This window comes from Pleurodeles waltl, chromosome 6 (assembly GCF_031143425.1).
Source record: "Pleurodeles waltl isolate 20211129_DDA chromosome 6, aPleWal1.hap1.20221129, whole genome shotgun sequence".
Lineage (NCBI taxonomy): Eukaryota > Metazoa > Chordata > Amphibia > Caudata > Salamandridae > Pleurodeles > Pleurodeles waltl.
In genome coordinates, this window is record NC_090445.1 from 1631785473 (window position 1) to 1631799788 (window position 14316).

Genomic DNA, 14316 nt, shown 5'->3' on the forward strand with positions numbered 1-14316 from the left:
ACATTAGCATCATACATTTTTATGCTATTGTCCTAACATGCGCCATGGTGCGCCCTATGGTAAATACATGGCTCACATGGTGTCATTAAAGGGCGCAAGGGGGGACAAGAAAAGTGGTGCATCACAGCTGAGGAGCCACTTTCTTGCAATTCTCGTCCCAAGTATGTTGGGATTTGTTGAGATGCAGTGTTCAGAGTGACTTCAAGCAGAGCTCTTTGTTTGCTGTGGTGTGCAACTTGTCTAGATTCACAAGGCGTAATGGATTGTATGTGTGTCACGTCATCATATACAAAGATATCAGTTTGCAGTGTCTCTGTGCAGTGTGTATGCCAGGTATCCATTTTGTTTCTTGTTTCTCCTAGTGCTATAGTACCCAATTTAATGTATTCTTCTTTCCATATGTTGAATGTGCATGTCTCTAGCATGTGAGAAATGTATTGCTAGTGCTTATAAATGATACATATTTTGTGTGGCGTGCCTCTCTGCGGGTGCCAGGTGTTTTCCATTAATGTTACATTTGGTGGTTGCTCTGTGGTGCGTTCCCTGGAATACAAAGTGGTGCCATTTATCTGCTTATTCTATGCGAGTTTCATCTCGATGATGATCAACACCGGTGTGGGAGGGATTAATCATCTTTGCATTGCAAGTGTTTTGAAAATATTATGTATCTTAATAATAAATATATGCTCGTGAACAATATGTTGGCTAGCGTATGTGCCTACGTTTGTCTGTATACATAGGTATGCAAATGCACAATCCAAGATGACTATTTCTTCAGTGTTTTCCTCAAAATGCCGTTTTTCATGCCAGCAGACTAGTTCTTGATCAGTAATAAAGAAGTGTAAACATCTGCTGATCACTTCTGCACGCCCATGATGGGCTGGTGCTCTACAGTGACCACCCTGCTACGTGTCATTAGAAAACTAGTTACAGCCCTGGCCTCCGGTTAGCAGCCAATGCATTCTGGGTGTTTTAGTCTGAGTCTGCTTCGATCAAAGCAGCACACCTAATAGCAGTGATTGGTCAGTTAAAAGGCCATAGCAAGCAGTGTCTGTGGAGCCATCTGGTAATCTTATGGTCGGTGGTGTGTTTGATGTCCTTAACCTGTGCCATCTGCCTCCGGGTAAATTCTTTTTCTACTACTGGGGCCAACTAAGCAACTTTTTATGTTTTTAATACCAGCCTATTGTGCTCTTTGCAATCACCAGACCTTTAACTAAGAGCAGACCAGAAAACAGCAGCACAAAAAGGCACCCCCCCTGTTAAGGGATTTCAACTGAGTGCAATGAAAGCATTACGCGCAGGTATGCAGACTGTCACAGGGAGGTACCCACGCACACAATTCATAGTAACCATGCAAACATTGCGGGTAGTAGACATAAGGTAAGGTCCACTCACACAGTACTACTTGCAGCCAAAGACAGACATCTCTCAGTGATGTTCATCAATCAGAGATAGTCCCACACACCTGCCTCTGAGGGATATCTAATGGTGCATATAATATTTTGGCAAGGTGTACGGAATTGTAAAATACTTAGAAGGGAGAATCAATACAGCACTTTATCACAAACAATAAAATCACTTACTGAATGCATTTATTCTCACTGATATGTCGACATAAAATACAAAAGATGACAGGAGTAAGGTAAAGTTTTTCTCACTGGACAGGAGACAGGCAAAGGCCCAGAATTCTCAGCAGTGCAGATGGGGGTAAACACACACCTCCTTCACAAGTGGCCAACATAAATAAAAGACCTCTCACATACGTCTACATGCATCTTTTAAAGGCATCCTGAAAATCTGGAATGGATCTGTCCTTCCTGACCCTACTTTGGACATGGCCACTCTACTCCTTAAAGATTCTTTTCTTATAAGACACAGAACCAAAGCTGTGGGTGCCTTGTCCTTTGCTTCAGTCCAGTGTGTGAGTAATGCCTTGTTATGCGTTATTTTTTATTTTGCATACAAATAATTCACACACTTCTACATATGACATATCTGTCCCTTTAGTAACCTTGATTCGAATACAAATTGGAGGAAGAACACATCCCCACATAAAAAGATAGAAATCTGTGCAGGTGGTCATGTGGGCGCACAGGCAGTTTAGAGAATGGTCTTGCAAACCCTGGTCCATAGGTAGGCTAAGAAGCCCCTATATTGTTTGAATAGGCAGACATGAATCTGTGTGAGTGAACGAGGCCTGCGACCTGATGAATCTAAGAGTTTTACCCATTCGGTATCTATGGGGAAATGTGTTGACATATAAGCTCCCTAGTTAAAAATACCCATATCCTTAAAGGTAAGTAAAGCTGTACCCATCTGGGCCACAGTAGGTAATATGGCCCTGCCAAAGAGACCAGGGTATATGAAAGATTTAGGTTTGCAGAGATTCTGATTCATTCATCAATGTTCCCCAGAAATCCTGCTTCATTCTCCCAATGGATACACTGTGTCATTGGCCAGTGGGGCACACATTTGTGTCAGTGGCCCACAGAGACCCCTTGTCATTCTCCATTGGAAACACTGTGTCAGTGCCCATGGAGATCCTTCTTCATTAACCAATGCAGACACTGTGTCAATGGCCCTTGGAGCCCCTGTGTCATGAACCATTACAGACACCATTTTAGTGGCCCCTGTGTCATGAACCAATGCGGACAGTGTGTCAAGGGCTCATAGAGCCCCTAAGTAAATATCTAATGGACACACACTGTCAATGACCTGCAGAGTCATGTGTCAATGGTCACAGAGACCCTGTATTATTAGCCAATGGATACGCTGTATCACTGGCCCACAGAGATCCTCAGTCATTACCAATGGAAACAATGTGTCAATTGTCCACAGAGGCCATGATTCATTAACCAATTGAGACACTGCTTAAGGGCCAAAGAGACACTGCAATATCAACCAATCGAAACACTGTTTCATTTGTCCACAGACCCCCTGAGTCATTACCAATGGAGACACTGTGTCAATGACCACAGACACCCTGCATTATCAATCTATGGAGACAATGTGTGATGAGCCCACAGAGATCCTCAGTCATTACCCAATGGTAACATTGTGTCAATTACCCACAGAGGCCCTGAGTTAATAACCAATGGAGACACTGTTTGATGGCCACAGAGACCTTGCATCATCCACAAACCACCCACAGAGAACCTGCTTCGTTCATCAATGTAGACACTGTGTCACTGGCCCATTGAGACCCTACTTCCACTCCTTGTATCACTTAAGTCTAAACACACTATGCCGTTAGTACTTGCACAGGCAGAGCATATAACCCAGGCTACCCTGTGTCCTCACTGAATCCAAGGAGACTGCTTAATTATCCTATTGACACCCAACATTATTAAACCCCTAGATACCCTGGCTGTATTACCATGGTCAATAGACGGATATCCTTTGTCACTAAAATGAACGGCTTGATCATTAACTGGACATTCACTGACCTTAAAGGATGGACATCCTGTGTAGTGTAAAATATATGCTATCATCGACCCATGTATACTTTGATGAATGTATCATTAACTCATTGAAAGTCTGTCTTGTAAATTCCCAGATATCGTGTCCCATTAGCCCCCATGTTATCATCCCTTTCATATATATTTCAAATAACTCTTTACCACTGTGTGCAGTTAATCCCACAGCTCTATGTGTAGTGATCCCCAGTACAATTCTTGTTAACATGTGACGCCTTTGTCACTGCCCTCCTACACTGTGTGAAAATGATCCCTTTAAAAAAAAAATTGTCTTTAACCGAGGGACACAGCGTGTTAGAATTCACGGGATATCCGTATGGTGTTACTCAGTGAACATTCTGATTTATCATTCACTGGACATGCTATGATATTACTCAGTGGACACACTATGTTATCATGCCATGGACACCCTATGCTATCATCCTTTGGCAACCCTGTGTTATCATCAATTATATAGTACATCCCCATGTTATCATTCATTGGCTCTTTATGTTATCATCAGTTATACACGTTGTGTTGTCATCCACTGGCCTCTTTACATATCATCGATTGGGCATTCTATGCTATTATCCACTGGACTCTTTATGTTTTCATCAATTGTACATCCTATGTTATCATACATGGACTCTTTATGTTATCATCAACTGTACACCCTTTATTATCATCCACTGGATTCTTTATGTTATAATCAACTGTACATCCTGTGTTATCATCCACTGGATTCTTTATGTTATCATCAACTGTACATCCTATGTTGTCATCCATGGACTCTTTATGTTATCATCAACTGTACATCCTATGTTGTCATCCATGGACTCTTTATGTTATCATCAATCTACATCATGTGTTATCATCCACTGGACTCTTTATGTTATCATCAATTATACACCCTGTGTTATCATCCAATGGACTCTTTAAGTTATCATCAATTGTACATCCTATGTTGTCATCCACTGGATTCTTTATGTTATCATCAGCTGTACATCCTGTGTTATCATCCAGTGGATTCTTTATGTTATCATCAACTGTACATCCTATGTTATCATCCATGGACTCTTTATGTTATCATCAACTGTACATCCTATGTTGTCATCCACTGGATTCTTTATGTTATCATCAACTGTACATCATGTGTTATCATCCACTGCACTCTACGTTATCATCAGTTGTGCATCCTGTGTTATCATCCACTGCACTCTTTATGTTACTATCAGTTGCACATCCTATGTTATTATCTATGAACTCTTTATGTCACCGCCAGTTGTACGGCCTATCTTATCATCCAATCCAGTCCTTATGTTATCATCAATTGTACTTCCTGTGTTATTATTCACTGAACTCCTTGTTATCACCCACTTGACTCTTTATATTACCATCAGTTGTACATCCTATGTTATCATCCACTTCACTCTTTATGTTACTATGAGTTGCACATCCTATGTTATCATCCATGGACTCTTTATGTCACCGCCAATTGTACATCCTATGTAATCATCCACTTGACTCTTTATGTTATCATCAATTGTACATCCTATGTTATTTGCTGGACATTATATCATGCATAGCACATGCTGTGTATCATCCTCTGGACACCCTGCTAATCAGCCACTTGACACCCATGTTCTCCTTCACATGACACACTATGTTATCATCCGCTGGGCACCCTATGATATACACCGTACAATACATGATATACAAGAGGCCCGCTATCTCATCCACATGACACCTATGATATCATTCACTGTACATTCAGTGTTATCATTCACTGGGCATCCTATAATATCATTCATTGTGCATCATGATATCAGCAGGACATGCTACATTAACGTCCACTCAACATCCATGTTATCATCCACCAAGACAACCCATAATATCATACACTACAATACATGATAGCCACTGGATGGGCTTTGTAATCCACTCGACACCTATGTTATCATTCAGTGTACACTCTATGCTATTATCCAATGGACACGGAATGTCATCCTACACCAGGTGTACTATTGTATCACCCATTGGACTTTTATGTTATGATCCATTTGACAACCTATATTATTATCAACTGCACACCCACTGACAGCATCCACTGAAATTGTTATGTTGACATCCACTGTGCACTCCAGGTGTATCGCCCAATGAGCATGCTATGTTATCCTGCACTGGGCTTCTGTTACCACCCACTGGACACCCTATGTTATCAGCAACCTGGTACCTTACGCTGCTCGCAACTGCCCCCCTCTGCACCTAAAGTCTCATGCATAGGTCACCTTTTGTCATCATTCAATGGACATTGCCCTTTGAAACTCCATTGCTTCTGACTTACGGGAGGCAACCTGGTGTTATGGGGTGTCACCGGCTGGGCACCATGCGTCATCACATTAGCCCCGCCCTCCCTGGTTCTCCATCAGTCTGTTGTGTCCACAGTTCTCATCCTAGATCCTCTGCTACCCCAATAATGTAAGCACTGTGAGATGTAATGCTCGTGGGTGTTCATCTAGAAGGAGTCAATCCTTCCAATGTACTCATCGAGTCCCCTAGTGTGTGACGTGAGACGGTGCTCTGGCACCCCCTCCCCCCCCCCCGCCCTACTCTGGGCCGAAAGCCTCCACCAATAGAGGCGGGCGGGCCGCTCTGCTCCGATATTAGAAGAGCGGGCACATAGCTCACTTCCCCCGCTGTGCTGAATGTCACCTCGAGCCCCGGATGTGGTGATGGTATCAGCTTGGCGTGGATTTGGTGCTGACTCTGAGAGGAGTCCGTTACTTCAGCCTCGATATTTCGGGGATCCGCGTTCGCGCAGCTCTCTGCTCCAAGCTGCAGAACAGAACCCTGTCACAGAGGTGCGCATACGTGCTTCTTTAGCAAATGTGCAGGCAGAGCCTGCTGCACACCGCCAAAGGCAGCAGCTAAGATGCGTCCCACCGAGCGCGGACAGGCAGGAGTTCCAACGAGCGACGGGTGAAACCTGCAGGCACACACAGGCAGACACACACGGACGCACACAGACAGACACACACAGACCCAAACGTGCACAGGCATACACTCACACTGCACACACACACAGAAACACACACGAAAAGGCAAACACGCACACAGGCACAGAGACACATACAGACAGAAACATGCACAGGAGCAAACAGACACGCTGGCGCACACAAACGCACGCACCGGCGCTCGGAGACAGACTCACAGGCAGGCATATACAGAAAAGCACACAGACAATGGCACACGGACAAAAATACAGTCGCACTCGGGCACACAGGCGCGAACACCCGCAGAGTGGCGTAACGCAATTTGACCCCCTCCCCAGCCCGTCACAATGATAAAAGGGTCTTTCAGTTCTCATAGATATTCAATGGCCTTGTGGTGAATACCCCCCACCCCCACACACACACTTGAAGGGCTGGGTGGCCCTGGAGGCTTGAGTGGGGCCTGCGCCGCAGGGGCTGCAATGGCCTGAGTTATGCCCACGCTCACAGGCGCACAGACACAGGCCCGCACATGCACCTGCGCAAACGCAATTGAGAAGCTTACTTTTAGGTCCACGTAATTTAAGTGAAGCTTAGTCCCATGCTAAAATGCCCACAAACCTGACCGAATGGAAATAGACATGGGGAGGCTCTAGGTTTCTTCCTTCTTCACCATCGTAGACACAAACTGTTACCAGAGATCCCTATTAAGAACTGGACAATCTCATACATTCACAGATCGGTGTTGGATACACAAACTTGGACCAAAATCGTGTGCAACAACATCACACAAACACAAACCTGTGGCTACAACGCCAAGAAATATCGAAAAGGCCTGCCTGCTGTGCCTATATCAACAAAGACTGCAGCTAGGGGCTCTAACAACAAGCAAACACAAACCTGTGACTACAACGCCGAGAAAGAGCAAAGATGCCTCCCCGCTGCACCTACCCAAATCAGACCACCACCAGGCATCCCAGCAAAACCCAAACCTGAACCCACGACACCAAGAAACAGCAAAGAGTTTCACCATCGCTTGATAAAACACAGACAATATAACACCGAGTTGCACTACTTACAACAGTACAAGTTATACTGGACAAAATGCATACCCAGAGGTCCCAACAACACCCAAACATAAACCTGTGCCTACGAGACTAAGAAAGAGCAATGAAGCCTTTCTGTTGCACCTGCCTCAAGGCAGAAGCACCAGGGTGCAAAGCTCTCAAGCTTAACCAGTACCTACAAATGGAGTAGAAGATGTCAACGCAGGCATCAGTCTGGGGTCGTACACAAAACCGCACCAGAATGACATGCCAACAAAACACACACAAAGAACAGAAAGACACCCTTCCTGTTTCACGTGCTGAAACAGACTACAGTCTGGGGCCCACGTAAACATTTCCAACACAACATGATGTCCTACCCAATCCAGGACAAACGAAGGGGCACCCACCCTCCCTGCAGTATGAATCTGAATAAATAACACAAAATGGTGGCAACTCACTGGCACTTTCATCCCACAGAACAGGCTGTCGAACACTCACGTAGAAAGGCAGGCCCATAGCACATTGTGTTGAGAAGTAGGGGCTTCTGTCAACACACATCAGAAAAACTTGTCCTCATCAACAACGCAGGACAGGGAAGTGAGCTCACATGAACACATGCAAAGCAACCCAACACTACAAAAGTCCAACAAAAGGTTTGCAACCTACACTGCCCCCTGGGAGAAAATCACCGTGCAGGAGGCACCCATATAGACACATATGCTAAGAATGAACCCGGCATCGATAAGTAGATGTGTCCAGAAATAGTCCAGCTTCTCACTACCTTTTCGAACGAAGATCACAACATGCGGTTCCTGCAACCGACACGCGCAACCTCGTCACCACCACATGAGCAGAGAAAAGCCCTTCACACTGCTTCAGGCGCACACTTACACCCCCTCAACCAGGCTATCCAAACACCGATCCTGACAGCAAGTGAGTGACCCCACAGCACCCTTCCGCCGCTGTGTAACACAGACCTAAATCAGAGGACACACATAGGACCCCACAGCAAACAAAGATGGATCCACCTCACAGCTGACCGCACCCACCTAAACCTGAGCGTGGGGCGATCTGGGGCGCGGCAAACCCCAGACTGTAGCAGCCTGCCTACGTCACTGGCACCCAGCCAGAAGAATCCTTTACACGACTGCACTCGTCCAATAGTGCCCAGACCATACACTATGAGTGGAGATACACAACTTACGGGTGGATAGGCGCCCCACAAAATGAAAACAAACACCAAACGAGACTTCATGCCAATAACAGAGAAAGGCCAGTGTTGCTACCGCACCTCCGAGATATCTTGTATGTTGGGCGGAGGTGGGGTGGTACGATATATGTACGAGACAGGCGGCTGTCCTTTCGCGCGCTGCGCCCTTCCAGGCACTTGCCTATATCTGGTATTCTGCGGTGATTGCCTGTACCGGAATACTGATAGGGGTCTATATGGGGTTTTATGGTGGAGGGTGGGGCAGAAATTCAAAATCTTGAACTAGAGAAGAGTGTCTACAACAGCAAGATGTGCCCATCAGAATGCAGGACCCACCGAAGCGCATATCTTTACTGAGAGGGGCTGGTGGCAAACTAAATCTCTACAGACCAGCATGTTCACCCTAAGCAGAGATGCGCCCACCTAATTACGTACCGTTATTGGGGGGTGAGAGGAAAGGGGGGTGCGGAGCCCAAACCAAATCAAACTAAAACCCTTGTACAGAGAGCATTCACTTCCGGCAGTGAGAAATGATTTATTCACAGTGTGGCACAAACACAGAAATGTCCAACGCATGGCCACCACGGGGGAGGGAAGTGGGGTTGGCTGGGGGGAGCGCTCTGTCAGGCGGAGGCACAGAAAGGAAGGTATGGGTCATTCACACCGCCGTGCCTGCACTAGGAGCTGATGCCAGGCGCCCAGACCTCTATAGGGGCAGCCAGAAAGCATAATTCAAACTCATGACCCACCCCCCATACGCGCACCACAGCCTAGGGAGTCCATACCGTGCCACAGTGCGGTTTCGTGTCAAAACAAAAGTAGCTGTCTACACCAGTGACCCCGAGCAGAGGTCACACCTAATCAATATATATCCCTCACCGGAAAGACTTGGCAGCCCACAGAGCCCCGCCCCCAAAGGAGAGGAGCATCCTTCTCAATGGTGAGCTCATCCATTGAACAACCATTGAGAGACCAGGTAAGCCCAGACAGACACTCCGGCCCCTCCACCGAGCCTGCTTAGACCGACATCTTTCCTGCGAGGAGCGTGTCTGGCCGCATCGCCTACGCGAGGGTCCTCTGCTGGGTTCAGTGTGAGTGCACTGTAGATCTAAGAGCCCTGCGGGGAGCTCATCTGAGGTACATCTACAGAGTTCAGTGTGGGCGCACTGTACGTCTAGGAGCCCTGCCTAGAGCTCTGGTGAAGATCCTCTACAGTGCTCCGCCCAGTGCCCTCTGCTGAGCTCATCGGAGTGACCTCCGCAGAGTTCAGTGTGAGTGCCCTGTAGACCTAAGAGCTCTGTGTAGAACTCAAGTGAGGGACCCCTAGAGCTCAGTGTGAGTGCACTATATATCTAAGAGCCCTGCCTAGAGCTCTGGTGAAGATCCTCTACAGTGCTCCGCCCAGTGCCCTCTGCTGAGCTCATCGGAGTGACCTCCGCAGAGTTCAGTGTGAGTGCCCTGTGCTCTGTGTAGAACTCAAGTGAGGGACCCCTAGAGCCCTGTGCTCTGTGTAGAACTCAAGTGAGGGACCCCTAGAGCTCAGTGTGAGTGCACTATATATCTAAGAGCCCTGCCTAGAGCTCAGGTGAAGATCCTCTACAGTGCTCCGCCCAGTGCCCTCTGCTGAGCTCATCCGAGTGACCTCTGCAGAGTTCAGTGTGGGTGCCCTGTAGAAGTAAGAGCTCAGGCGAGGGACCTCTAGAGTTCGATGTGGGTGCAGTATACATCTAAGAGCCCTGTGTAGAGCTCAGGTGAGGGTCCTCTACAGTACTCCGTCCAAGGCCCTCTACCGAGCTCATCTGAGGGACCTCTACGGAGTTCAGTGTGAGTGCCCTGTAGATCTAAGAGCCATGCGGGGAGCTCATCTGACGGACATCTACAGGGTTCAGTGTGGGTGCACTGTACGTCTAGGAGCCCTACCTACAGCTCTGGTGAAGATCCTCTACAGTGCTCCACCCAGTGCCCTCTGCTGAGCTCATCGGAGTGACCTCCGCAGAGTTCAGTGTGGGTCCCCTTTAGAAGAAGGAGCTCAGGCGAGGGACCTCTAGAGTTCGATGTAGGTGCAGTATACATCTAAGAGCCCTGTGTAGAGCTCAGGTGAGGGTCCTCTACAGGGCTTCGCCCAGGGCCCGCTGCTGAGCTCATCTGATGGATCTGTCCAGAGTTCAGTGTGAGTGCCCTGTAGATCCAAGGGCCCTGTGTACAGCTCAGGTGAAGGTCATCTATAGTGTTCAGCCCAGAGCCCTCTACTGAGCTCATCTGAGGGACCTCTACAGAGTTTAATTTGTGCACTGTACTTCTAAGAGGCCTGTATAGAACTCAGGCCCAGGGCCCTCTGCAGATCTCAGGCAATGCCCCCCTGGAGTTCAGTGTAGGTGCACTGTAAAACTATGAAGCCCGGGTTGAGCTCAGGTGAGGGTCCTCTACAGAGTTCAGTGTAGGCTCACTGTAAATCTAAGAGCCCTCTGCAGAGCTCAAGCAAGGGTCCTCTAGAGTTCAGTGCAGGTGCACTGTACATCTAAGAATCAGAGTGAGTTCAGACTGAGGTCCTCTACACAGTTCAGTGTGGTTACTCTGTAGCTCTAAAAGGCCTATGTAGAGCTCAGGCGAGGGTCCTCTAGAGTTTTCAGTGTCAGTGCACTTGAGATGTAAGGGCTCTCCGCAGAGCTCAGGCGAGGGACCTCTACTGAGCTCAGTGTGTGTGCACAGTGGAGCTCAGAAGAGTTCTGTGTAATGTGCTTTAGAGCTAACGTTAGGGTCCTCTGTAGATCTCAGTGTGGTGCGCTGCAGAACTCAAGCGAGGACCCTTTGAGGAGCTCGTTGTGGTACGTTGCAGAACTCAAGCGAGGACCCTTTGAGGAGCTTGTTGTGGTACGTTGCAGAACTCAAGCGAGGACCCTTTGAGGAGCTCGGTGTGGTGCGCTGCAGAACTCCAGAGAGGACCCTCTGAGGAGCTCAGTGTGGTTGCACTATCTAAGATAAGAGTCCTGTTTACAGCTAATGTGAGGGTCGTCCGTGAACTCAGCGTGAGAGCTGCAAAGCCCCAGAGAGAGTCCTCAGCAGACCTCTCAAGAGGGTCATCTGCTGTGCCCAGTGTGGGTCCCCTGCACTGCTCAGGCGAGGGCTCTCTTCAAAGCACAGGCGAGTGTGTTCTGAGGAGCTCGGCTGAGCGTCTACTGGGTGGCTCAGGATGATCTTCAGCATAGGCGAGGGCCACTCCAGGGCCCAGGCAGTGGCCTTCTTTAGAGTTCATGAAGGCCTTGCTCGGACCAAGGCTCATTTTCAGAGCTCAGATGAGGGGACTTTGCGGAGCCCAGGATACGTTCTCTAAAGTTCTCAGATCAGATGAGGGGCCTTCGCGGAGGTACGCCACAGACATAGAAGAGGGTACTTCGCTGAACCCAGGAGAGGTCCTCTACAGATCTCTCATGAGGGTACTTTTTGGAGCCCAGGAGAGGTCCTCTAAGGTGTTCAGATGAGGGGGCTTTCCGGAGTCCAGCAGTGGTACGCCACAGACACAGATGAGGGTACTTGGCAGAGCCCAGGAGAGGTACTCTACAGAGCTCAGATGAGGGGTCTTGGCGGATCCGAGGTGAGGTCCTACAAAGAGCTCAGATGAGGGGACTTCGCGGATCCGAGGAGAGGTCCTATAAAGAGCTCAGATGAGGGGACTTCACAGAGTCCGGGGGGGGGTCCTCTACAGAGCTAAGCTGAGGGGACTTTGCGGAGCCTGGGAGCGGTCCTCTGCAGCGCCCGGATGAGGGGGTTTCACGGTGCCAGGAGAGGGCCTCTACAGAGCTCAGATGAGGGGACTTTGAGGAGCCCAGCAGAGGTCCTCTACAGCGCTTAGATGAGTGGACTTCGCAGAGCCCGGGGGAAGTACTCTACAGCGCTCAGGGAGGGGACTTCGCGGAGCCCAGCGGAGGTCCTATACAGAGCTCATGTAATGGCATTTGGAAAGCTCGGATGTGTGTGTTCTGAGGAGCTCACAAGAAGATCCTCCGAGGAGCTCAGCGGAAGGAGCTCAGGTGAGTCCCCTCTGCGGAGCTCAGGGGAGGGACCTCGGCAGAGCCCAGGAGAGGTCCTCTACAGGGCTCAGGGTAGGGTCTTTATCAGCGGTCGGGCGAGGGTCCTCTGCAGAGCTCATGTGAGGGTCCTCTGCAGAGCACATGTGAGGGTCCTCATTAGTGGTTGGGCGAGGGTCCTCTGCAGAGCTCATGTGAGGGTCCTCATCAGCGGTCGGACGAGGGTCCTCTGCAGAGCTCATGCGAGGGTCCTCATCAGCGGTCGGACGAGGGTCCTCTGCAAAGCTCAAATGAGGGTCCGCTGCAGAGCTTAGCTGAGGTTCCCTCGGCAGAGCTCAGAAGCCATCCTCTACATGGCTCAGGGTAGGGTCCTCATCAGCGGTCGGACGAGGGTCCCTTCTGAGTTCACTTGAGTTCTTTCTGCAGAGTTCGAGTGAGGGTCCTCTGAAAGCTCCGTTGAGGGCCCCCTGCAGAGCCCCGGTGAAGTCCTCTGCAGCGCTCAGGTGAACGACCCATCAAACACACAAACAATCACCCCAACGCACGAGACGCCCCAGAATTCGGCACCCGCCGGCCCCTTACCTGACGTTAATGCCCCTCTCTGCTGGGGGTTTGGCAGCCGGGAGCTCTCAGTCGACTAGGAAGGACCTTGGCAGGACGGCTCTGTAGACAGCGGGCATGCTGGTCGCAGTGCTGGCGAGGCGGGCGTGCAGGTCCTGGGGAACTAGCAGTCCTTTTCATGCTCAGACAGCACAGCCCGCTCCCTGCTCCAGATCCCGGGCATTAAAAGGCGGCTCCGAGCCCCCTCTGTCCCGCAGTCCCCGGTAATGCTTATGTCTCTGCTGGTCACGGCCAAGCCATCCCGAAAGGAGCGGAATCAGACTGCCGAGCCTGGGAGGGAGGCAGCGGTGGGGCTCCGGGGGAGGAAGGGAGGCAGAGGCTGGGCTCCGGGAGGAAGGGCCAGGGCTGGAGGGGCGGAGCTCCGTCTGCAGCCTTATTCTAGGGAGCGCTCAGCTCATAATTAGATGTAGGTGGAGATGGGCGAGGGGAGGTTGAGGGAACAAGAGAGCGTGAAGGGTGGCGAAAGTAGGAGAGGGGAAAAGGAGAGAGAACCGACAAGGGGGTGGGGGGAATAGAGAAACGGAGAGAGAGAGCAGACGAGAATGGAAGGGGGGAGAGAAGAAGAAATCTTGAAATGTCGAAGGATAGAGGGCGAATGGACCCGGGAGGAGGGAGGAAAAAGGGGAAGAGGAGAAGAGAGAAGATACAGGATGGGCGTGAGAGAGAGAGGCAGGAAATCAGCACGAGATAAAGAGATGGAAGAACGTGTGGGTGAATAAGCAGCTACGGTGACTAGCGGAAGAGGGGGAAGGAGGAGAGGTGTTGAAAGAAAAGTGCAGGGGTCGTAGATAGACAGTCGCGACAAGAGGAAGAAAAAACGGGGGCGTAAAGAGAAAAAAGGACAAGAGGAAGAGGAATTTCGGAAATAAAAATAGGATGAGAGAATGCAAAGGAGGAAGATAGCGAGGATGGGAGAATATGAAGGAGCAATTAGAACTGGGGGTGTTAAAGAGAGAGAGAGGG

General features: G+C 49.3%; 1 protein-coding gene across 1 annotated transcript in view; it reads right to left on the reverse strand.

Annotated features, from left to right (window-relative positions):
- Positions 1–13616, reverse strand: part of BRINP1 (BMP/retinoic acid inducible neural specific 1) — a 352354-nt gene extending 338738 nt beyond the window's left edge. Inside the window, exon 1 of the mRNA XM_069241525.1 lies at positions 13315–13616. The gene's annotated coding sequence lies outside the window, so the exon portion shown is untranslated. The remainder of the gene's footprint in view (positions 1–13314) is intronic.
- Between the last annotated feature and the right edge of the window lie 700 nt (positions 13617–14316).